Source organism: Diachasma alloeum, unplaced genomic scaffold, assembly GCF_001412515.2.
Source record: "Diachasma alloeum isolate Michigan unplaced genomic scaffold, Dall2.0 Dall_scaffold_00179, whole genome shotgun sequence".
Taxonomy (NCBI): domain Eukaryota; kingdom Metazoa; phylum Arthropoda; class Insecta; order Hymenoptera; family Braconidae; genus Diachasma; species Diachasma alloeum.
In genome coordinates, this window is record NW_021680345.1 from 4,989,041 (window position 1) to 5,014,069 (window position 25,029).

General features: G+C 36.4%; 1 protein-coding gene across 7 annotated transcripts in view; it reads left to right on the forward strand.

The window, feature by feature from the left end:
• LOC107042685 (rho GTPase-activating protein 21) overlaps nucleotides 1–25,029 on the forward strand; it is a 120,586-nt gene that overhangs the window by 59,795 nt on the left and 35,762 nt on the right. The window lies entirely within an intron of this gene.

The following is a 25,029-nucleotide window of genomic DNA, read 5'->3' on the forward strand; positions in this document are numbered from 1 at the left end:
GGGGGGGATTAAATGGCTTCGGCACACGGCATCCGGCGATTTTCAGAGAGCAAATCCCTCGGTGAAGCATCGTCGCCTCTCGGGTTTCATTATTTCCTTTTGTTTCAGTTTATTTAATGGGTTATGTAACGCCTCGTGTCGTGCACTGGGATTCTATGTGATGCACATTCTTTCGACGGTTTATTGGGGAAAATTGGAAGGGGAAGGGTTATAGAGGGAGGTGGAGGGGATTAGGCGGGTAGTGAGAGGTGCATCTTTCATTCGTCGATGATGATTCTTATCTGTCTGTTGAAATTTGATTCATTTATTTAATTTAAGTCATAATTCTGGAATTCATTATTATCTTCATTCATCATTTTATGTGCACTGGAATATTCTTTTTGTTGCTTCATCTCAATTGGATATTATAACCGATTTTTATTTATGGCATTTCGCTGTGTTTCGATGCAATACGTATTCTGTATTTGGCTGATTTATTGAGGAAAATTATGGGAGTTTAGGGGTTATGGGATTAATCATGTGATAAGAGATGCATGTGCCACTATCAATGAATAGGGAAGCATTCATCTAGAAATTTTTTTAAAAAATTGCATTCTTCTTTTTCCTATTCCATTTGGCTTTCATTAATTTATCAACATGCAGTGGAATATTCTTTTTGTTGATTCTCTGTTAATATTTTTTGGCTCAAACTTTCGATACTCTTTGCAAAAATGCGAAATATGATGAGAAAACAATGTAAACTGTACATTTTAGCTCAATTATTCAATGAAGATTGCCGAAATTCATATTTTTTTCCCATTCGACATTAAATAAACCTCAAAACTGTTTTCCCTGAATTGCGTCAAATTTTCGTAAATTAAAACCGCACATTCTGTTTTATATTTCCGACACAGCATGACTTCATATCTTTTTTTTAAATACTGAAGGGGCAACCCTGACGTAACAAATGCCCATAAAACTCGAGTAGAAAACTCTGGGGGAATTGTGGTATTATTTTTGGTACACTGACACAGAGAACACGCGAAAATAGAAAATTTTTCAATTAATTTTGAGTGAAGTGTTTCAATGTGAATTGGAGATGTGGAAAATAGGGCGGAGGTATGAAATTAAGCGGAAGGGAATCGTCACGCTCGCAAGCGCGTTACAAACGAACCGTCAACTGGTGGACTGCATGCTGCGGAGTGAGACGAGCTTTTCTGATGGGCGAGACGTGCGTGTTGGAACGCGAAGGTCGAGAAATTGATGAAAATTAATGGGGACGATGCGCGGGTGATTCTCATATTCACGAATTGAATCGGTGGTATGGCTTGTGTGGGGGACTCCCTCGGAGAGTTCATTCATGGAAAAAATGCAGAGGGAAATCTGAGAATTAGATGGAGAACTCGTTCTTTATTCTTCATTATTTTTGTTTTGGAAAAAATGTGGAAAGATAGTTTTTGTGGAAAATTAAATTCGTTGCAAAAAATATCTGATGACATTTTCCTCTGAATCCAACATTTCTCAAAATTCAGAGTTGAATAAAAGTGAAGAGTGGAGGCATTCGGTCAACTTGTCTCACCCCAAACTGCTTAATAAACTCCCAATGTCATTTCCTATTGAATCATTATAATTATCCCAACCCTAACATTTACCCGTAAATATTTAAATCCCCCCAATGAACAGGAAATGAATACGAACTTTTGTGCATGTTAACGATATTTACAAATGAATGACAAATGAGTGAATTAAACAAGGATTTTTTTCTCATTTTTTGTTCATCTTTAAAATCTAAATTTTTTTTTATTTTCGAAATTTTGAAATTTTATTCCTTTTTGGAAAAAATGTTGAAACAATTTCAGTGGAAAATTAAATCCCCTGCAATAAATGTCCTTTGCAATGAAATTAATATTTACAAATAAACGACAAACGAGTGAATTAAATGAAGCTTTTGTCTTATTTTTCATTCGTTTTAAAAAATTTTGAAATTTCATTAATTTTTTAAATTTCATCAGAATTAGAAAAAAATATCAAGACAATGTCACTGGAGAATTAAATTCCCTTTGAAAAATAGGCGATGAAATTTTCCTCAAAATCCAACATTTCTCAAAACTCAAAATCGAATAAAAACTGAATAATGAAGTCATTCGGTCAACATCTCCCACTCCAAACCGCTTGATAAACTCCAAATCTCATTTCCGATTGCATGATAATTATCCCAACCCCATATTTACCCATAAATATTAAAATCCCCCCCCCCCCAATTAGCGGGAAATAAATACGGAAATTTGTGTACACTAACGATATTTACGAGTCGAGGTCACCTACCAAACTGATAATGAAATATCTGTTCGCTAAATTTAATCGAAAACTCGTAGTAGACGTTGCGCAACACGTACATACGTCTGTTTACCAGCCCTGTCAAGCGCCTTCTGTTGAACGTGGCTGCTGCAAAAGGCCCCCGGAGATAACTGAGTGGCATCCGTCAACCGGGAAATTACTTCTCAAATCGATCACAACTCGTTCCTTCTGTTCTGCTCGTTTTTCATGCAAAAATCACTCTTTCCACCCGAAAAAAAACTCGTCAGAGGTGAGAAAATATAAATGCGAGATGTCGAAAATGTCTCCGTCTTTCACAACATCTCTGACGTCCTCGCTTGACGGATAGATTTCAAAAAATCCCGTGACATATTTCCGTCGCCCTTGTACCTTTTTATTATTTTTTTTTTCAATCTCCCCGGTGTTCCTCATTCTCCGCGGTCAGGGAAAAAATAAAATGCATAGGGGCGCAGGCGTCAGTCGATGGCCTATGCCTGATTCTCTCGGCAAATGTGCGAGAGAGACGATTTAAAATATTGTTCCGTACTCGAACTTTCCGCTCGACTCGTTACGGCCGCGCTTTACGAGCTCTGCTTCCTACGACGGCAGTTCTGTATCGATCGATCCTCCTCGAGGCTGTCTCGACCTACTTCTCATCCACCATATAAACTCAACCAGTATTTTCTCTGATGACTCTTGCATTTTAAATCTTCTTTAAATGCTGACAAAATCGAGGGGCGACGGGGGGCATCAGGTGATTTTGTCAGACTCTCACTTTCGTTGAAATGTTGCTTCGGGGCGATCGACTCAGGGAAGGGGGGAGTCGATGATTTAATGATTTTGCGGGTGCATTACATTGCATTACATTACGTTAGGGCATTTTTTTTATTCTCGCGAAATACTTAAAAGTTGATGTTTTTGTTTATGCGCGGTAATTAATGATTTTGCGGGTGCGTTATGGTGTATTACATTACGCTGAGTCATTTTTTTATTTTGGCGAATTACTTACAAGTTGACGGTTTTATTTATGGGCGGTCATTAATGATTTTGATGAAAAATATGCACGAGTTTTTCAGGAGAAAATAAAATTCTGCATAAAAAAGGTTTGCTAACGCTGCGGACTAATAGGTCACCAGATATTTTCGAAATGAGAAATGAAAGTTTAAATTGAGGTAACAGTTTTCACGATTTAGGGTGAAAAAATTGAAATTTCGTTGATATTGTCATTGAACTTGATTTAAAACGGAAAAAATCATGGGATTGCTATTTTTTTAGCAGTAGCGAGATGAGAACTTGTCAAACTTTTTGAATTTTTAATAAAAAAAATTATGCTGATCTTCAATTAATTGAAAAAACAAGAATACATTTGCTTGAATTTTGCGAATTTCTAGCAATTTTCATGCAATAATTAAACTAAAATTCACAATTTAAATTAATTTTCCATCACATTGTCGATTTTAAAGGACAAAATTCCTTGAAATTCAATTAAACACTCATTTCATAAAAATTTCCAAGAAGTGAACCGGAAATTTCAGCGAAAGAATTTTTAAAGTGTATTTCCAGAATTAATAACTGTTAAAATGCTTTTGTCTGTAATGTGCCGTTAGTTTTTCATCGAATTATCCCGGTAGTGAGTAATTTTATCTTTTTGCTTGTTTTACTCATAAAGCAAGGAAAAATAAAAACTAGTTTCATTAAAAAAATCCCAGAATTAAAAAAATTGAAATCACGAAAAAAGGTTTTGTTTAAAAACAATTCCCAACAAAAGAATATAATTCAATTATCATAAATTACGTGAAAGCGGAAGAATAAAGAAGATATCGGACGTCCCGCAAGGGTTCCATAAAGCGTGGGTGTAGATCCCATATCATCAGTCTTTACGAGACACTCGCAGACGATTTTATTGGGAAACACGAGCACCAGCCCATTGAGCCATAAAAAAAAACGATGAATCGGGAGTCTGCTGGGTGTTAAACTGAAGCAAAGCGCGGGTGCGGGATGACGTACCGTTACATTCCGGTCGGACCGAATAAGTAAAGCCCTCGGACACGACGAGACGGTACTTACTCTCGTCGTCAAAACGGGGTATCCCGGTACAGCTCTGAATTGCATTCTGATGCACATACATACGGACGCAATGAGAGGGGGTGGGCGGGGGGGGGTTGAACTCTGCTGTATGCTAATACGTCCGCGTTAATCCTCGGGCACTCGGCGTGCCTCGGACAAGGGCACTGCTACGTGCGGACCCAGGGTCACCATTTCCTGGTTGGGCTTCGGTATTATAGCTGCGGCTTTTTATTTTTTATCTTTTATTTTTTTTGATGGTGATGATTCGTCGCGCTCTGATTGCAAAATCGAGCGAATCAGGGGGGATGGGAATATGGAACGAATACCTAAAGACATATTTCCTAATCGTGTGGTTACAGTCCGAGCCCAAGGCGGGGATTATTGGCTTTGATTTGTCGGAAAATAGTTTATCGAGTTAGGGATGGTGAAGTGGACACTGGGAGCAAATTACTCCTGAAATTTCAAGTTAAAATTGGTGAAATTTTTAAGAATTACGTGAAAATTCTATAGATTTTGTTATTGGGTTACCTGATGTCCTGATGTCCTGATTCTAGAGTAGAAATTTTTTTAAAAAGATGGGGAATTTTTCGACAATTACTGAATTTACAGAAAAATTGTGTAAATTTTGCTACGGGAACGTCAGTTTTATTCCGGAATAGAAAATTTTTAAGAAAGATGTCGAATATTTTTAGTAATTACTTATTCACATAAAAATTCTGTAAATTTGATTACGAGAACGTCAGTTAAATTCCGGAGTAGAAAATTTTTAACAAAAATGGAGAAGTTTTTAAAAATTACTTATTTACATGAAAATGTTACATATTTTGTTGCTGGAATGTCAGTTAAATTTCGGAGTATGCAATGACATTATAATTTTCAGGTCCACAAGGCTGAATTTTCAATTCATTGAAAAGTAAGTTTAATGTAATGGTCAATTTGTAGAAATGAATTCAAGTGCAGCTATTGCTTGAATTTTAAAAAAATTTCTAGCAGTGGATATATTCTACTTGATTGGAGGGTTTTTTTCTGAAGTTTAAATGGGAAATCGAAAATTCGTGATCTATGAAAAATTGTTGCTTTCAAAATATTGATTCTTCAATCGATATTAATTCTTAAATTGTGAATTTTAGTATCAGAATAATTTCAGTGTGAGATGTTTCATTTCTTTTTAACGAAATAACTCTCCAAAAAAAGGTGCTTTATTCAAGAATATTTTATTCATGGATCAAGCATTATTCGTTCGTGAATACAAGATTTCCTTGATTTGATTCGATTTGATTTGCTCTGATTTGATTTGATTGGTAGTCTGCAGCAATTGATAATCAAGCAATAGAAGATAGGAAAATTCAGCGTTATTTGGTATTGAATATGCATGATTTAAGAATTAAAGAATTGGAATTTCATTTAATTTACAATTCTATGATCCTCCCTTCTCCCCGAAAATAAATTCTTTTAATGTCAATTTGTTGGCAATAAACAATAAACTCTATAAAATTTCAATTTTTTTCCCACAATATTGCATATAATAATAATCACTGAATTTATTCTGAAATTCAGAACTAATATTTCTACAATTTTATTCATCTCAAAAAATATTTTATCTTTCCTGGAAAAAATAGAGATTGACGTGACGAAATACAGTCCATTAATGACCACTAAAACCAAAAGTTGGAGATAAAACTGTCCAGTTGCATTAAATCTCGCCGACACGCCCACGCAAAACGGGGGAAAAAAAAACTAAAAACCCGAAGAGCCGTTGGATTTACCATCGATCCACTTTCATGGGTGGCACACGATGAGGGAAAAAAATGGGGGGGTGAGAGGCAGTTTGTTGAGCCCTCTGAATTGCGTTTCACACCATTCGAGACACAATTTATCCTCATTCATACACGGTATAAAGGTTTTCTCAGCGGGAAAGTTCAGATATACCCGTGGCTCATTTGGCGCTCAATGTTTGACATATAATCGAGTGGAAATTGCGAAATGTCAGCCAGCCCACGTGTACTCACCCTTAAAATGTTGTATTATACATTAAATCTCTTGGGGAGAGGTGAAAAATTTCTGATTGCTATTCACCTGTGAGTAACATTTCAAATTGTTTGGAAGGGAATTGACATTTGGGGGGGAAATGAAAATTAGTACGTATTTGTTTGTGAATATTTCAGGAACTAGTGGGTGTACGATAAAATGTCAGAAGACATTTTTTAAAAAGGAAAAAATTATCTATAAAAAATAACTTCTTACATTTTTCTCTAAAACTACTTGATATTGAAATATTCTCAAAATAATCGGCATTTCCCTTTCAATTTTTCGATGAGAATGAGTTCAAATTAATTCCGAAACTGTTTAATAGACGAAAATATGTCAAGAGACCTTTTTGTAACTCAGAAAATTGTCTAAAAAACTATCTCTCGTAATTTTTTTTATCTTTTATTGAAAATTTTTGGCTGCAAATTCCGGTACTATTCTTCCGAATTTTTATCACATTATAATTCCACTGAAATTTCAAAGAATTTTTTCATTGAAAATCGAGAATGTTATGGAAAAATCAAAATTCTAAAATTCTAAATTCTCGTCTTCCTACTGCTAAAAAATGTAGAATTTCATTGAAGTTCCATTTTCTGACAGTATTACATAATTCCAATAACAAGTCTTCGTCAATTGTTCTACAAAAATTGATTATTGCATCGATCAGTCAATTTTTTTCTCATATTCCTCCCTCCCCCACCAGAAAAACGTGCGCACATAACGGGTCGAGTGTCGTGTTTTTGGTGCCATTGCATATGAAACAGCCGTTGGATAAAGGCGAAGACAAGTATAAATTTTGCGAGCCAGTGGGGGCGCAGTAAAGCCCCCTTCCCCTCTCCACCCTCTCCTCCCAGCATTAACGAAATGCATAACAACAGTATGTACTCTTCCGGGTGAAAGAGGAGGGAAAAAAAATACACGCAGGGAGATGAGAAAGGATCGAACTCGCTCTCCTTTGCGATGAATTCTTCCTCCATTTCCGATTGAATTTTTTTTTATTTGTTTTCACTTATTTTTCAATATCTACCTGGTGAATCTCCCGCGACCCCAAAAGGGGATTTGCATAAGCCATCCACTCTTCCGGGTTCAAGCTCTGGGTAACGTTCGCCTGTCGATGCTTTATCGGCGGATTTTATCGATTTTTATGAATACAATATGTATTTTTTAAATTTAATTCCAATAAACTCGACAGTGAAATCAATTTCCGCGAACATGAAGGCGTCTATTTTTACTTTTCCGTCGATGGCGGAGGAATGGAAGAGGAGAGATAAATTTCGACGGCGTCAGTGGGGAGTGAGGGGAATTTACGGTTCCGAAAGGTGGTTTTAATCCAATTTTCATGGAATTGGAATTCTCGAGTTATTGGAAAACAGTTTTAGCTGATGGAAAAATTTTGCGTGCATACCTCGCGAACCGATAGAGCAGAAGAGAGTTGAGAGTCATAAATAAAATCGGAAATTTCCCTATCGAATACGACTTTTAATCCCGGGCATTGTCGAATAATTCACCCATTTTCCCCCAAAGATTTTAAGATTAAGCCTTAATTTTCAGAAATCTATCCCGAATTTTTAAGGATTTTTAACACTAATGATTGAATTCCTAGTTCATTCAATGATCTAGCGATTCAGTCATTGAACTTCAGGCAAAATTCCGAAGATTTAGGATTATGTCACTGAAAATTAGTGACTTGATCCCTCAAAACTATCAATTAATAAAATAAATTTCATATTTCCTGTTCATGATTTATCATCAGATTCTGTCAATTTTATAAATACAACATGTATTTGAAACATTTAATTTCAATAAACTCCACAGAGAAATCAATTCCAGCGAACGTGAAACCTTCCATTCCACATTTTCTTCTGTATCAGAAGAATGAAAGAGTCGACATGAATTTAGATAGTGTCAGTGGGGAGCCAGGGGTATCCACCATTCCGAGAGGTGAATTTAATCCTATTTTCACAGAATAGTTCTCGAGTTATCGGAAAACAGTTTTGCCTGATGGAAAGTTTCGCGTTCACATCTCACAACCGATAGACCGCCTGAAAAAAAAATGAAATTTCATTCATTGATGGTTTAGCATTCAATCAGGACCTTAACTTATTTGAATTTTCAATTGATTGAAAAATCCATGTGACATTTACCTGACCTTTCTTTATTTCTATCAATTTTTATGCAATAATTGAACTGAAAATTACGCTGTTCATTGATTTCTCCACCAAATGGTGAATTTTCAAAGCCAAAATTCCTTGGAATTTCAGTGGAACTTTAATTTTAGTAAAATGTTCAACTCAGAAAATTTAAGTGACGTTATCGTAATTTTTCACAGGAGATTCAGATAAAAATTACGGAACGCTCTGGAAAAATTCCGTGACAGTTCCGTAAAATTTCCTACAATCATATTTCGCTCTGGAATTACGAAAAAGATATGTAATTTTTACTGCAAGAATTTTCCTTTTTTTTTCATTTATTTCTCCACGTAATGGTGAATTTTCAAAGCCAAAATTCCTTGAAATTTCAGTGGAACTTTAATTTTAATAAAATGTTCAGATAGTGTCCCTGAAATTTCAGCACACGGAAAAATTCCGTGACAGTTCCGTAAAATTTTCTACAACCACATTTCGCTCCGGAATTACGGAAAAGATGCGTAATTTTAATTGCATATTTCGCTCCGTGCAAAAAAATTTAGCTCCAGCACTCAAAAGTACTGAATGGAATCGCCAACTACCTTGACTCCCGAATGACTATTTTAATCCCGGAATCGTCATCGTTGTTCGACCTATTTTTTCCATTGAAAAAAAAAAAATGAAATGACAAGTTCATCCTGATCACCTTGTCCCTCGCCGTCTGATCGATTTCCCCCCGATACACCGTTAATATCATTCGAAATTCTGGTGACGCTATGTGTGCCGGCTGCTAGCCGACACCCGTACGGGCTTCTCGACACGTTCACGCTGGCATACACACCGCCACCTGTCCTTTTTCCCCGTTCACCAGGGGTTTTTCTCCATTGTTCGATCTATCGATTCGTGTCACACACGCCGGAAGCCCCGCAGAGGAGAATTTCGGTCGGTGTCAAATCACGATTTGACCCCACAGACAGTGGGAATTGAGCACACGCACGAGTGTAAAATCTAATTCTTGTAATTTTTAGTTCATTTTATTAATAGAATTATTCTAGTGCGTTTCGTCGTGTTGTTTCGGATGAATAACGGCCATTGCGTGTGCGGATTGTATATCATTTGTCAGGGGGATGGGGGTTTTAATCATTTTTGCACACAATTTTTGTGAAATTTTTCTCTTCAGCTTTACTGAAGATGTTTCAATTAATGGTATTAATTTTTGTAGTAGACTGTTGGAAATTTTCTATTTAAATTTCCGATGCACTTCTTCGAAATTTTTATCAAATTATATTTTCATTGGAATTTCACGGAATTTTGTCGTTAAAAATTCAAAATTTCGGAGAGAAATCAATGGAAAATGTCACTTTCAGGCTAATTATTCAATGGTAGTGCATAGAAAGTGGGAGAATTCAAGTAAGTTGCGAAGTTCTTGTAGCCCCACTGCTCATAAATTGGGAATTTCATTGAATCCTCGTTGAAATATGATTTTGATCTGATTAAGATCAATTGATAGAGCTGTCTCCGAGTAATAATTATTTTTAAAAAAGTCAAAAGTGCCATTTTACCCCACCCATTTTAAAAACGTGAAGAAACTATTCTATTCAATGTGAATAAAACTTCATTACAAGCCATTTGAATAAACCCATCTATTCATTGCAAATCAATTCTATTTACTGCAACTAAACCGTTCTTCGCACCTAAAAATTGCAATTTCATCGAATATTTCAGAAGTTAAATAATTTAATATTATATAAATTAACATTTATTTAATTCTTAATTTTTTTTTTAACATGTACGACCTTTCGGCCTTTTACATAAGGTTCCCCCAATTAGTATTTATTAAAAACAAAATTTTTTACTCTATACTTCAACATTTTAATGCCCAACTGATGAAAAAAACCAGAATCATCCTTTTTTTTCACCTCAAACTCTATAAGAAGAGGAGGTACTCCTCTTCTGAGTGTCTAAGGAAATGTGGACCCTCGGAATGCACCTCCAAATGAAAAACCTGGAGATAATCTCTTCCTCTCTGAAATAATTTTTCATCATTTTTTGCCTCCCCATTTTTCCCCTTTCATCATTGTCATTCATTAGACGCACACAAAGATACACTAGCAAGGGGTCATTCTCCACATTTTAAGCACTCACGCCTGTCCAAACAACTTGATATATCCTCGCCGTCGGCACTGTGGCATTTATTTATCCTTTGGATAGGTTTTTTTCCTTTTATCTCTTTTATTGTTATTTTTCTTCAATACCCAATCCCGGGGAAGATCCCGTTTGAGGACGCTAAGTAGAACGCAGGAAATCATTTTTCTCCTAGCTTTTTACTTTCACTCACTGATTTATGGGTACTGGACGATAGGCACATCTGAGTGGTTTAGAAAAATTGGTAATTAATTGTTGAGGGAGATTTATCTCGGATTAATTTATTCAATTTCAAATCAGGCAATTTAATCAAGCCTTTCCTTCCTTATGATTCAAGTCGACGAGGTAAACATTTTTGCCGGGGGAGAAAAATAATGAATACGGGAATTTTAATTAAGACAACAATTTTTTTTTCCTTTCCGATTGAATGATTATTGTCAATTAAAGTCAACATTAATGAATGGAAATACATCGCAAAAACGTCAATTCGCAACGCAGAAGGAAAAAACGAAAAATCTATTCAGTGAGTGGATTAATGCAAATGAATAATTAACCAGCAAAGTAATTTTGTATAATCTCTCCGCATTAATAAGCCAAATAAAACGAAAGATTAATTAACAATTTTTATTGAAATGGTGAATAAAAATGAAAAATTCTTCTTATGAAGATTCACATCTGCGCTCTCTCTCTCTCTCTCTCTCTCTCTCTCATCTTGGCTCTCGAGAAATGCCACCTCGATTATCGATGGAGATAGTTACTCCGCGTACTAATGTCTCCAGGGCTTTCAACCGTGGAATTCACCGTGTGTGCATCCTCAGAGCACAAGCAAACGAGTCGCGATAACACATGGAACGGCTCCTTTGGTGGGCCCATACTCCTGAGAGGCTCCCATGCAAATAGAGCGCCTGCTCTGTGCGTAGTACAGAGACAAAGAAAAATTGTTTTAGTGGAAATGTATTGGGACGGGGGAGGGGGACTGTTGTTGTTAGGCCTTGGCCCTTCTAACGAGACTTTAATCGAGGCAAATCGTGACGAATTCCACGCTCCACGAGTCTGAGTTAAGTGGGCCTAAACACACTTCTTGGATATCTTTGGAGAGCTACTCCCTCAGCTCGAGAGGTATCTTTTTATTCACCAGTGGGATTAGTAATGATCTTAACGATCTGAAAATTACAATCTTGACCTCGTCTTGAATCACGATTTTCAGACGCAATGTTTGGTCATTGAATACGGAATTAACGGTTTTTTGCGCTGGGAACAAAGACGGGAAAACTAGGTTTTTTGCGGAGAGAGGGGAATTTTATGAGGCGGCGAGTCACGGGCGATGGTGAAGGTTGAATTTGGTGGATAGCAGGGAACATTTTGAAACTAGTTTCCGGTATTCGATCATCAAGAGCCGCCGATGGGAGCTTTCAGATTTTTTAAAAATTGTTTTTGGATGATTATTCTGTGAATATTTTTGAGAAAATATTGGGAGACATTTTTTAAAGGAATTCTATGCATTTCTATGCATTTTTTAAAGGAATTCTGTGCACTGTCTGTTGAAAAATTTTTGCTGAATTTTCCGGAAAAGACCTTTAATTCGATTTAAGAGGAAAAAATCAATGAATATTCAAGTCTTTCTGAAAATTCAGGTAAAGTCCTAATTTTTCAGCGGCAGAAAGACGAAAATTCCACAATTTACATAAGATTTCACGTGAAAATGAATATTCATTGTCAAATTTCCCTGAATTTTCCGGGAAATCCTTTAAAATTCTCGGAATTCCCTGTAAATCCATAGGAATCTGGAATTCAAGGAAATATTTCCCCGAATTTTCCGGATTTTTCATTAATTTTCCCGGAACAATTCAAATTTACAGTTCCCACGAATTTTTTCATGAAATTATGAATTTTTAATGACGAAATTCTTTTCGTCATGAGATGTGTACTGGAAATTTCATTCAGAAAATAGCAATGGTGCCCTGAACCGAGCATAAAACAACCTGATTACCAATAAAACCCCAACCACCCCCCAAAAAAATGAAATATAAGTTAATTGAGAGTAAAAGGGATCGCCTGATGAAAAATCCCAGTAGATAAATCGGTGTCTGGAGACACCAATGGAGCCGATAAATTCCCGGATCGAGTGCATTTGTGTAGGCAGACATTGGTTAGACATCAGCGGTGCAAAATTCCAATGTGCGAGAGAGGCGATCTCGCTTTCTCGCCCGACGATAAGCCCTATTAATTACCCGATTAGTGTCTGGTGTACAAGCCCATGAGATCCGTGAACACGAGGGGGGATAGGAGGCACCCCCTTGCACTGCTTCCATATCCGACGGGCCCATATCCATCAGTATTACGCAATTTTAGCGGTAATTTATTTACGATAACTAATGATAGGTATCTAACACTTACCTATAATGCTATAACTTTGGAAGAATGAGAATTTATGGGGAAACATGAGATGGAGTTTTTCTTATTGGGAACATTCAATGGGATATTGAATATTGGAATAACTCTAGTGGCTTGGTCTAGGGAAAAACAACTAAATCTTCAATCATTTATTTTTTTTTATAAAAAAATTGCGTTGAAAAATCAGAGCATTGAAAAAAAAATGAAATAGAATAAGATAACAGCACTTGTGTTGACTTTATTTTATGGGGAATTAAATGTTGGAATACATCTAACGTCTGAGTGTAAGGAAAAACTATTGAATTTTCAACAATTTAATTTTTTAATTAAAACGATTTTAAACTCAGAAATTAATAGAAAAATTTAATTAAGAAATCCAAAAATTGAAAAAAAAATGAAACATAATTCACGAGATGTTTTTTTTATTGAAAAATCCAATGGGAAATTAAATGCTGAAATAAATCTAATGTCTGAGTAAAGGAAAAACACCACAATTTTTCACAATTCACTTGTTAATTGAAACAATTTTAAATTCTAAAATGAATACAACAATTTTATAAAAAAATTAAAATAAATTGTGAAACAAAATGAGATAAAATCACTTGTATCCCATTCTCCCCATTTATTCGAATCTAAACTCCATTTACATTTATTGTTCGCGGTAGTACAGCCAATAATTCCATTACATCTTCGTAAGTTTCGCAGAGTTGTAAACATGAAGGGAGGGATTGGATAACACGGAAAACCACAGGGACCAACCACGGTGCGTGGTTTGACCCAGTTGGTATCGTCACACGTTTATATTAACTGAAAACAACGCGAACTTATGTATTTATGTATGAGGCCCCCTTCTCCACCTTACGTTTTCAATGCGATCATTAATTATTGTTTATTTTTACTGGCGGAATGCTTGACTTGAGTTTATTCAGGCTGATGATTAATGAATATTGGGGGAGTAGATGAGTTTGAAAAAGCAGAAAGTTTTGAGCAATAGATTCTCGGTTAACCCCTCGCTCCATTCATTATATTCATTATATGATAATAAATTTAACTGGTGAATATTGCGTCATTAGAGATAAAATTAATGAAACTCAAGATGAAGTTATTAAAAATAAAATAAATTCTGCAGCAAATTTTATTCGAGTTTTAACGATTTAATGATTTTTACGTAATTATTTTTCTCTTAATTATCATCAATAAAATTCAACAAATTAATGGTAATAAATTTTTGATTGACTGGGAGGGTACATATTGAATCGTTAAATCATAATTGCCATCAATAATAACGTAGCAGTAATAAATTACCCATTAATCTGGCTATCGGTTGCATTAAACCTCTCTCGATCGTTTTAAATGTCTATACTTGTACGCAGTTTTTGCAGTCGTGGATTATTATTTATCCTCCGAATAAATATCCGGGCAACTGGCGTCCACCCAGTTCATTATCTACATTTTTACCTCGCAAAACGAGTGTAAAAAATGCCAGGGGAAAAAAAATTGGTGGAACATTAACGTTGACTTTCCCATTAGCGAGGAAAGGAGGAGCTTTCCTGTCTCGTAAAAGTACTCGGACCCTCAATGTTACCGTTTGGGTGGAGACTTCAATCATAAATCTCGTCCGGAGTCTAATAATATTTTTTTAAACATTTTTTTTTGCGGTTCAAACAAAAATTCTTTAACAAGTTGATTTTATTACATCTCGCTGGGTACGGAATTATCCCGACGACGAGCGGTCATAAGGGAAATGTCAAGGGGCATTTTTTTATGGTAAATTCAGAATTTATAGGGTTTTCGAAGGAATTCTTTAATTAATGTTTTGAATATATTGAAAACTGTAGGTTTTTCATCTTTTAGAAAAAAAACTGAAATTTTGGACCGTTTCTTAAGAATTTTGAGGAGTTTGACAGTGAATTCAATTCAAGGGAGAAAGAATCATGAAATTTCAGTGGAATTCCGAATTTTTTAATAACAGAAAACAAGAATTCCGAAATTTTCTTGAATTAATTAAGAATTTTAATATATTCACCTGAATTTTTCTAATTTCTATTAATTCTCACGGAATAATTGAAATTTAATTTGCAGTGTGAAAATTGGTAGAAATCAGGAAAATTCAGGTAAATTTATCCTCGAATTTTCAATTTTCTCATCTTCCTGTTGTTCAAAAATTTTGAAACCCATAGAATTTTCAAAGAAAAGTTAATTTCTTGATTTTTTTCTACCCTGAATTCAACTCAATTTCACTCTCCTGAAAATTCCCACTAAACTGTCCTAGAAATTTCAGTGCAACTGTCACTAAAAAAATTTCAAAAAGTAATGCAAAACGTCGTGAACTGAAATTACAATTTCAAATAGATTAAAAAAAATATATAATTCGTCTAGACAAAAAAAAACATTATTTTAAGTAAAAATTCAGTAAAAATATTGTAATTTCCATCAATAACTCCATTTTTTTACAACATTCTTCCTAATCAACAATTTAGAGATAATTCCTGACAAAAAATTTTCCTCATGCAACAGTTTCCCACCTGATCCCCAAGAATCGTCGTCTTCACCAATTACCCCCTCCCCTCCCATGATTCATTATTCTCCCTCAATGTAATATTGACACGAAAAAATTATGTGGCAACGATAATCCCCGATACCCATCAAAAAATAGACACATCCAGTGCACATCTCTTATCTCCTCCAAGGTCAAAAATACCCACTCATTTATCCTCCCATTTTTATTCACAATTTCGTTCCATTATTATTATTTTTCCTTTATTGACGATGTATATGCCCATATCAACGGCGCCACACGAGAGAGCCGGCTGTGGAGATACGTGGCCAGACGTTGTAGGGGCGGTGCCGGCGCGCGCGGCTCACGGCGTTGCAATTTACGCGATTAAAAAAAAGGGGCGAGGGAAGGGTGCACATGAAAAATAGTAAAAAGTGTAAAAAAATTGTAATAACAACGAGACGGGGTAAATTGTCTGCGTGAGCCGATGCAGCCTATTACTCCCTCGAGGTACAAGTGAATGAAAATTCAGGAGACGGCGCCAGATGAATTTTTATCCGAAAATTCAATTTTTATTCTCGCGATATTTATGCGAAATTCGCATTTTTCTGGGTAATTTTCCCTCGGTTTTTTTTTAGTCCAAGTCATCCATTAACCCTCGCATGAATGTGGCTACTGTTTTCGGTGTGGTCTTGTATACTATATTGCCCGAGTACTTTATTCACTTGCCCCAGAAAAAACGACCACTCGGGGAGAGTCTACGCTTTTGATCGTCATACCTCAGCGCTTTTTTATCATCACTGGGTGGGAAAAAAAAAATATGTGGATGGAGGGAAATGGGATAAGAGGATGGGGAAAGGGCTGACATAGAGAGGATAATTCCCCACTACTTGTGACTCGCTCCACTTTTTATTTCCTCGTTTCATCATTTTTATGTTTTTTATTTTCACTGACAGCTGGTGCGCACATCTCTGCCTGGTTATTAATGGCCCGGGCAATTAGCCGGAGAGTCAAGTGAACAACGGAGGCACGTGCTTTTAACGTGAAAAATAAGTGTATGATGGAGGGAATGATAAATAATTGGATTGAGATGGAGATCCATGGGATGGTGTGGATTTTTTGAGATTGTCTCGGGGAGATCTCGGAAATTATTGGGTTTGGATGGAAATGTGGGGAGAAGTCCTCAGACAGACTTTTCCTTAGATTTTTTTTTTTTTTTTAATCCAATGGTTTTTTGGATATTTATAAAATTATCCAGAGGGAATTGAATGAGAAACATTCTCAGGAATTTTTTTTTTAGGAATTCATTTATGAAGAATGTCGTTTTGAATTTGAGAAGTTTAGTATGAAATGTTTTTTTGTGCTGTGAATGTCTTCGGAAGGAAGGGGTTTATGGTCTGGAGAATCAAGTAAACAATACGTGCTTTTAATCTAAAAAATAAATATATGATGGAGGGAATGATAAATAATTGGATTGAGATGAGGATCGATGGGACGAGATTATCTCGGAAATTATTCGGGTGGAATGAAAATGTCAGAAGATTTCTTCGTGGGAAATTTCATTCTCCACAAAAAAGATTTCTCTATACATATTTTTTTTCTAAATTCAACATTTTTTTCGATATTTTATAAATTCAATTGCCTAGAAAAATGCGAATTCCGCATAAATATCGCGAGAATAACAATTGAATTTATAAAATTCTCCAGCGGGAATTTCATGAGAAAAATTCTCCAGCATTATTTATATAGGAATTCATTCATAAATAATTTCGTTTTGAATTTAGACACTTCGGCAAGTTTAGTATAGAATATTCTGTGCTGTAAATATCTTCGGAAGGGAGGGGTTAAGGAAAACTTTCAACCCAAATTCATCAAATCGTCACTTGATCACAATTTCATCCAATTTATCAACTTAAAAAAATGTTACAAGACAATCCAAGTCCTCAAAACTCCCCACCAAAAATTTCCGAAATGTTCAACGCCCCATTGGCTGCCTTCCCATCATCACCGACGTATTCACTGGTCCCCAGCACCTGGCGACTCATCTCCCGTCGGGTATGTCTCGGGTGGCGTGACCCAGTCACGACCTGCTGCCCCTGCTCACCGCCCCATGATCCCACCTGACTCTTCACCGCCATTCCCCCATACCGACCCCCCCCCCCCCCCCCACCCGTCAAATCCACAAAAATAAACTCCTAAAAATAAATTCCCACCCAAGAATGTCTCTATTTCAAGCCCAAATACTCCTTTTCACGAGGAAAAAAAAAATTTTGGCATCACATTTTCTGGATTACTGCCACACACTCTCCGCACAGATCCCTTTTCCCTCCCATTAGCTATTTTAACTCTTCACTTCCTCTTTAACCTTCTCCATGCACTCCCCTCATGTACGAAAAATTCTTGGCAAGGCTCTAGGAGTTGCTGCGCCCGTCATCCGGAATTAAAAGCTCTTGAATAGAGGAAAAACGTTGGAATCGGGAGAGGATGAGGCGACATTTTTATTTCACGATGGAACAGCCATTCACGCGAGGCATTATCGTTCTGGGAATGATCATTGTTCAGTCGTTGGTTATTTTTATTGTCATATTTTTTTTTGTGATATTAATCGGTCAATTTGTCCCGAGCCGTTACGATCTCAATCTTGACTCTATCATACGCCGGGTTTGCTCCATCTTTTTTTCACGCTCTTTCAACCGTACACTTCTCAACAGGGTTTATCTGACATTATTATCTCATCTGATGGAAAAAAAGGAACGTGTGAGGAGGGTCCTCGGGTGGTGCATGGGTGTTGTAGACACTCGAGGTGGAATGGGTGTGATAATAATGCTGGGTTGTGCGTTTCATTTGGCGATGATTAAACGGTTTGAATGGATCGGTCGGGATTTTTTTGCGAGGGACTGGTGCATGATGGGTTTATTACTGGGAATATGTCAAATTGATGTTCTTCGTGATTGATGAGGCCAATTCTTCGCAACAGTTTTTTTTAATTTTTCAGTTTTACCGGGAATTAGTGTTTTAGGAATGAATGTCATGTGACGTGTTGTGTAATCGAGAACATTTTCAATTTTCTGGTCGCTTTTTTTATGAAACCACTTGTGACTGAAATAATTTGGTAGTTCAAGGATTGTTGAAAATTTTTAGCTAGAATTTCAAGAAATTCAAGAAACAATTTCATGAAACTCCATCATCAACAATTTCAAGAAATTCCATCATTGGAAATTGAGTAGTCAGTTAATGGAAACTGTGAATATGTTATACTGAGAATATGTCAAATTAATATTTTTCGTGATTAATGAGGCCAATTCTTCGCAAGGTTTTTTTTATTTCGCAGTTTTACCAGAAATTAGTGGTTTTAGGAGTGAATATCATGTGACGTGTTGTGTAACTGAGGATATTCACAATTTTTCTCTTGACATTTTTTGTAAATCTCTCGTTACCGAGATAATTTGGTGTTTGAAGCACCGTTCAAATTTTTGTACTAGAATTTCAAGAAATTCCGTCATTCGAAATTGAAAATTCAATTAATGGAAACTGTGAATTTCAGTTCAATTATTCTATAAAAATTAAGAAAAATCAGGAGAATTCAGCGAAATATATTGTGAATTTTCAATTACTTGGAATTTCAGTATATTTTTGTACTGAAGATTCATATTTTAATGGAAAATTCGAGTAAGTTGAGGAATTCTCTTATTTTTTCTTAGTAAAAAAATTGAATCTCATTGAACTTTCAGTAAAAACTAAAATTTTGTTTTGTTTTCCCCTGAATCGAACTGAACATCACTCTCCTGAGAATTATTAGTCAACTGTGCATAAAATTCCAACTTTTTTCCAACAGTAATGATTAGGAATTGTCTTTTTCACGAACTTTTCCTTTTTTAAAAAGACTTTTATTATTTAATTAATGAAATTGTCAATTAATTAGACATTTATGCAAATAAAAAAGAATGTATTTTACGAGAAAATATGTCGAAAAATACCTGAATTTAATTCATTATCGTGATAATTCTAGCTTTGAAATACAGAAGGGGGTTTTAATTGCAGAAATTGTCCTACTTCAAGCCCCTCAGCACTCAAATAGAAAATTCTGGTGTGAGAATTTATTTATAGGGAACTCTCGGCGACACGGGATTCATTCTACTCGTAATGCTGACGAATTTACGATTGTGAAAGCGTGGATAGAAATTACGTTTTTTTTTTTTCAACGAGGGAGGAGAGGAAAATAAACAAAATTGGAAATTTCACTCACTCTTGAGATGCAATAAATGTTGTACTGGTGATTGTGGAAGGGACCCGTGTGCGGGACGGGATTATTGTGGGATAATAAGATGCGTGAAATCGATACACTGGCATGTTTATTCGATATCAGGAGACAGAACTCATTGGAAATTATTGGTAATGAACAAGAAATAGAAAATTATCTGCTAAAATCAAAAACATTTGCACTTAATAAATCACTGAGTTAATGGTCCACGTTGAAATAAATATTCAAGTGATTTTGCATTTCGCAAAAAAGTTTAACAATTTAGGAGTGCGCAAAAAAAAACAAATTATTCTCATATCAAATAAATTTCACAATTTAATTTTATAAATTCCATTTAATTTGATAAATTTCAAAACTACTGAATCTATCAAAAATATTTACATATTTCGTGTGAACTTCACAACCGATACAATAAACTAAAAACTTGTCATTCAAAAAATTAACAAATCCCGGATTATTTCCCCTCTTCCATAGTCTTTCCATAAATTCGTCTGAATGTTCACATGAAACCGCACAATTAATCGAATCCAAATAAATTCCCCAGCCCCTCCAACTCTCGACTAGTCGTTGAAGTTTGAATTTTATGTTCATGTATATTCCCAACACGTGGAGAGAGATCCCGGGGTGAAATAACGAATAGAAGATGCAACAAATCCTCAACTAAGCATGTGAACATTGCGCCAACGAGGGATACACGTGGTAGTCAGTTGTTAAATCCCCAGAACTCCTCGGACAATTAAAAAAAGCGAAAGTAAGATAAATAAACAAAATTAGCTATGCTACTTGGTAACCGAAGGCTGCATCACCGGGGTTGGGTTTCACTGAGCGGAATATAAAGAGATGAAATAAAAAATCGCGGGGGGGAAAAAAACGAGAGGAGTTAGTCTTGCAAATATTTACTGGGATTCACGAGTGGACGTTAATTGCGCGTCACCACATGCCTCTAGTGGATTTGTATGTTTTCAAACCGACAAATCCAGTCTCATATTACATGTCACTCCTCTTCCTTTCATTTTCACGAGTACAGTTTCACGCTGATCATTATCACTCCATACTGCAAAGCCGGATGTTATTTCAAATAGAATTCAGTATTGAAATTCGATGGAACTGGTTGATAAGAGGCTTAGAAGGTCGTCATTGTGAGTGGAAAATCGATAAATACCGTTTTACAATCTCAGTGGTTTAGATCATTAACTGTTGTTATCGTGTACGAGTGATAATTTTTTGCAATTAAGATTAATGGTCGATACACAGGAGATTTGCATTGAAAAATCAGTGGTTTTTTATGAATCGAGAGCTTTTATGGATTGTTCGGGGATATTTCGGGAATCGCATTATGTTGGAAAAATCTTTTGTGGAGAATAATCAGTTTGATTATCGCTGAACTGTTGAATCGAATTTAAATTTCATGGAGTTTAATAGGAATTCTCGAGAGAGTAATAGGATATTCGCTTTTGGGCGGAATAATCGTGGAATTTCAATTCCTGCGACAATTCAATATTTGAATGTTTATTTATTCATAAAAATTCAATAGAATTTAAAGTTTTTGGGCAGTGTCTATTGACACGCTCCACGGTAACTTTGACCGTTGGGACGTTTTCCCGTGGATTCAAGGTAATTTCTACCGTGGATATATGGGAGATCGTGGACCGTCAACTTTTACTTCTCAAATCAAATCTAGACAATAAATTAGACACATCGAATCAACTGATAAGTGATATGGAGATAGTAGACTAGTAAAGAATTCTCTCGAATACGAATATCAGTATAGATTAACGCAAATAAAAAATGAAATGAATAATTGACTAAACGGAAATAAAAGATGAAATGAATAGTTGTTTACATTTTATGTGAACGTTTTCTTACCGATATTCATGTTTGTCTAATGGGGTCCGAGTGCAGGAGTGGGTGCCGAAATATACACGGAGAGAAATGTTCAGTAAAAATTACAGAACACACGATTCACTCATCGATTACGAAATCGATTCAGAAAATTTAAGTGACGGTATCGTAATTTTTCACAGGAGATTCGGGTAAAAATTACGGAACGGTCCGGAAAAATTCCGTGACAGTTCCGTACAATTTCCTACAACCACATTTCGTTCCGGAATTACAACTCGCCTTCAATTGAAAGCCCAGTCGAGAAATAGCCTAGGCAAGTGGATTTTCAAAATTGAATTTTTTAGCCGGGTGAACGTTGATTCCAACTATTTAAGCGACGGGCTAGTCAGAACTGTCAAAAGTATGTGGAAAAAGTGAAAACTGAGAAACCGTTTTTTTTGGCCCCAGCCAAAGGGTCAGATTTTCGGGTTTTCCGGGGCAAGTGGATTTTCGCCAAAATCGAATTTTTTAGCCGGGTGAACGTTGATTCCAACTATTTAAGCGCCGGGCTAGTCAGAACTGTCAAAAGTATGTGGAAAAAGTGAAAACTGAGAAACCGTTTTTTTTGGCCCCAGCCAAAAGGTCAGATTTTCGGGTTTTCCGGAGCAAGTGGATTTTCGCCAAAATCGAATTTTTTAGCCGGGTGAACGTTGATTCCAACTATTTAAGCGACGGGCTATTCAGAACTATCAAAAGTATGTGGAAAAAGTGAAAAATGAAAAAAAAATTTTTTCACCGGAAGCCAAAGTGTCGGATCTTGGATTTTTCCAGGGGGAAAGTCCAAGGGTCACAAGGGTCAAAGTGTCATATGTTGGATTTTTCGCCAAAATCGAATTTTTTAGCCGGGTGAACGTTGATTCCAACTATTTAAGCGACGGGCTATTCAGAACTATCAAAAGTATGTGGAAAAAGTGAAAAATGAAAAAAAAATTTTTTCACCGGAAGCCAAAGTGTCGGATCTTGGATTTTTCCAGGGGGAAAGTCCAAGGGTCACAAGGGTCAAAGTGTCATATGTTGGATTTTTCGCCAAAATCGAATTTTTTAGCCGGGTGAACGTTGATTCCAACTATTTAAGCGACGGGCTATTCAGAGCTATCAAAAGTATGTGGAAAAAGGGAAAACTGAAAAAAAAAATTTCACCAGGGGCCACAGGGTCAGATTTTCGGTTTTTACTTGGAACAATGGTCAGATTTGTCAACACTTTCATTTTTTATTTGGATAATGCATGCAAGCGTAGGAACAAGAGTGGCTCGATTAGATTCTGCAACCTTCTCCCCTTGTTGGGTAAAAATGTCAAGCCTCCAAATACATGCATCTCCCCCCACCCTCTCGTGAAATGTCGATTTTCGAGATTAAAAAAAAAAACAATAATTGCATTTTTTATTTCAATAACGCATGAGTAAACAGGGATATGAACGCAGATTTAATATAGGCCCATAGAATTACGGGGACCGGCAAGGATTTGGAAAGTCTGAATACAAGTCCTGCTTACACCTAACAAGTGCTGAAATGGGACATAACCAGAGGTAGAAAGGTCTCGGAAGCACTTGGGAAGAGGCTTCCCAAGACCTATCCAGTTCTGAACGGAAAGACCTAAGTAGAACTTGTCAGGTCCAATTATTCGACTCGGGAGCTGATGATGCCTCTCAAGATGGTTTTGAACCAGGGGAGACTCTTAGACCTTACTGGACAATGTTGTCACAACTCTGGTTTCCACCTGAATTGCCAGAGTTGAAAACCAGAGTTCATAGCAGAGATGTCAGATATGAGGGAGAATCTACCGTGAATCCACGGTAAAATTTACCGTGGAGCGTGCGAATAGATACTGCCAAGTTTTTGAGTAACAGAAAGAAGATAATTCATGTACTACTTGATTTTTCAATTAATTAATTTTCGTGGAATAATTGAATTCATCAAATTGTGAATGTTAAATGACGAAATTGCTTGAAATTCCCTGAAGCTCTCAAAACTAAAGACCAGTTCTCCCTCCAAACAATCAGTATCCACATTCAATCCCATATATCTATATATATCTCTTCATCTCCATAAATATCACTTGAAAAAAAAAATGAAAATAATTGTTAGTCACGATATCGATAAATCCCCAGTACAGTTACTCACCGGTTTACTAACCATGCAATTGGGTAAATCTCCGGGGATTCCCCCCCGTCGCACCAGCCTCGGCGCGTGAATTTAGACAGAAGGTGAGACAAACCGGTGGCTCTGGTCCGTGACGCTATCAGTGGCTGTAGCCAATCGTTTCGGTTTGCGCTCCACATACACAGCACAAACGTTAAACGGATCGTTACCAATTGAGAATTGTTAGTGCATTGGGCTATCGGATTCTCAGCAAACATTTCTCGCCAAGTGATTGAAAACAGCCGGCCCCCGGGAGTGAACCAGGGGCAAATATAACGGACTAGTTTCTCTCTCTCTCTCTCTCTCTCTTTTTTTTTTTTTTTTTCCTACCGATCGATGCTATCATCCTCCCGTTGGTAGCTATTATTAGCAATCACCTATGTACACGGTAGTGGAATAACTCATTTCAGAAGTCCCTCATCGTGATTGTGCAATGATATTTTCATCAAAGGTGCTGGGATATATTAACTGAGTTAAATGAAATGTCATAGGATTAGTTGCTTCTATTGGAGATGAGTTGAGGAGCAATTGGACTTGGAGTCGTGCCTGAGATCAATGATGAGATTAGAAATGGCTTTGTGGTGGGCTCTCAGGTTCTTAAAAGGCTCAACTTTATCCGGACAATCGACAATTCGCTCGTTAAACGTTTCAACGCCAATGGTGCGATTTAAGCATCACCACTTTTCGTCCTTGACACCTCACTCATGTTTCTCCCCCTGGCATTATTTTATGTTTTGTTTTCTTTCACTCGGTGTTAACTGCTTTGTTTGTAGTGTTATGGGGTTTCATACCTCACTTACTCAGTCAATCGTAAAATACTACGATTTGAGCATTAAACTTGTTTTTGCTGGAAGGGGAGAGAAGTTGAATGGTTTCTTCATGCTTTTGGAAACATCTTAAAAACTTGTCGATTTACGAATAAATGTCGCAGGAACTTTTTGCTGAGAATTGAATTTTTGAAAAAAAATGTCTTTTCATTTTGTTCCCTAAAACAAATACATTTGGAGCCTTTTGCTGCCTACCGTGACGAACTGTTTCGGAGCTGATTGCATTTCATTAACACTATTTCACGGATATCTCCGGAACCATTGGGTTTACAGAAATATGTCGAAGGAGCTTTTTTGCAGCTCTTGAAATTCTGCAGAAAAGTCCCTTATGACACTTTTCTCTCACAAGCTCCCCTTTCAAGTTATCAA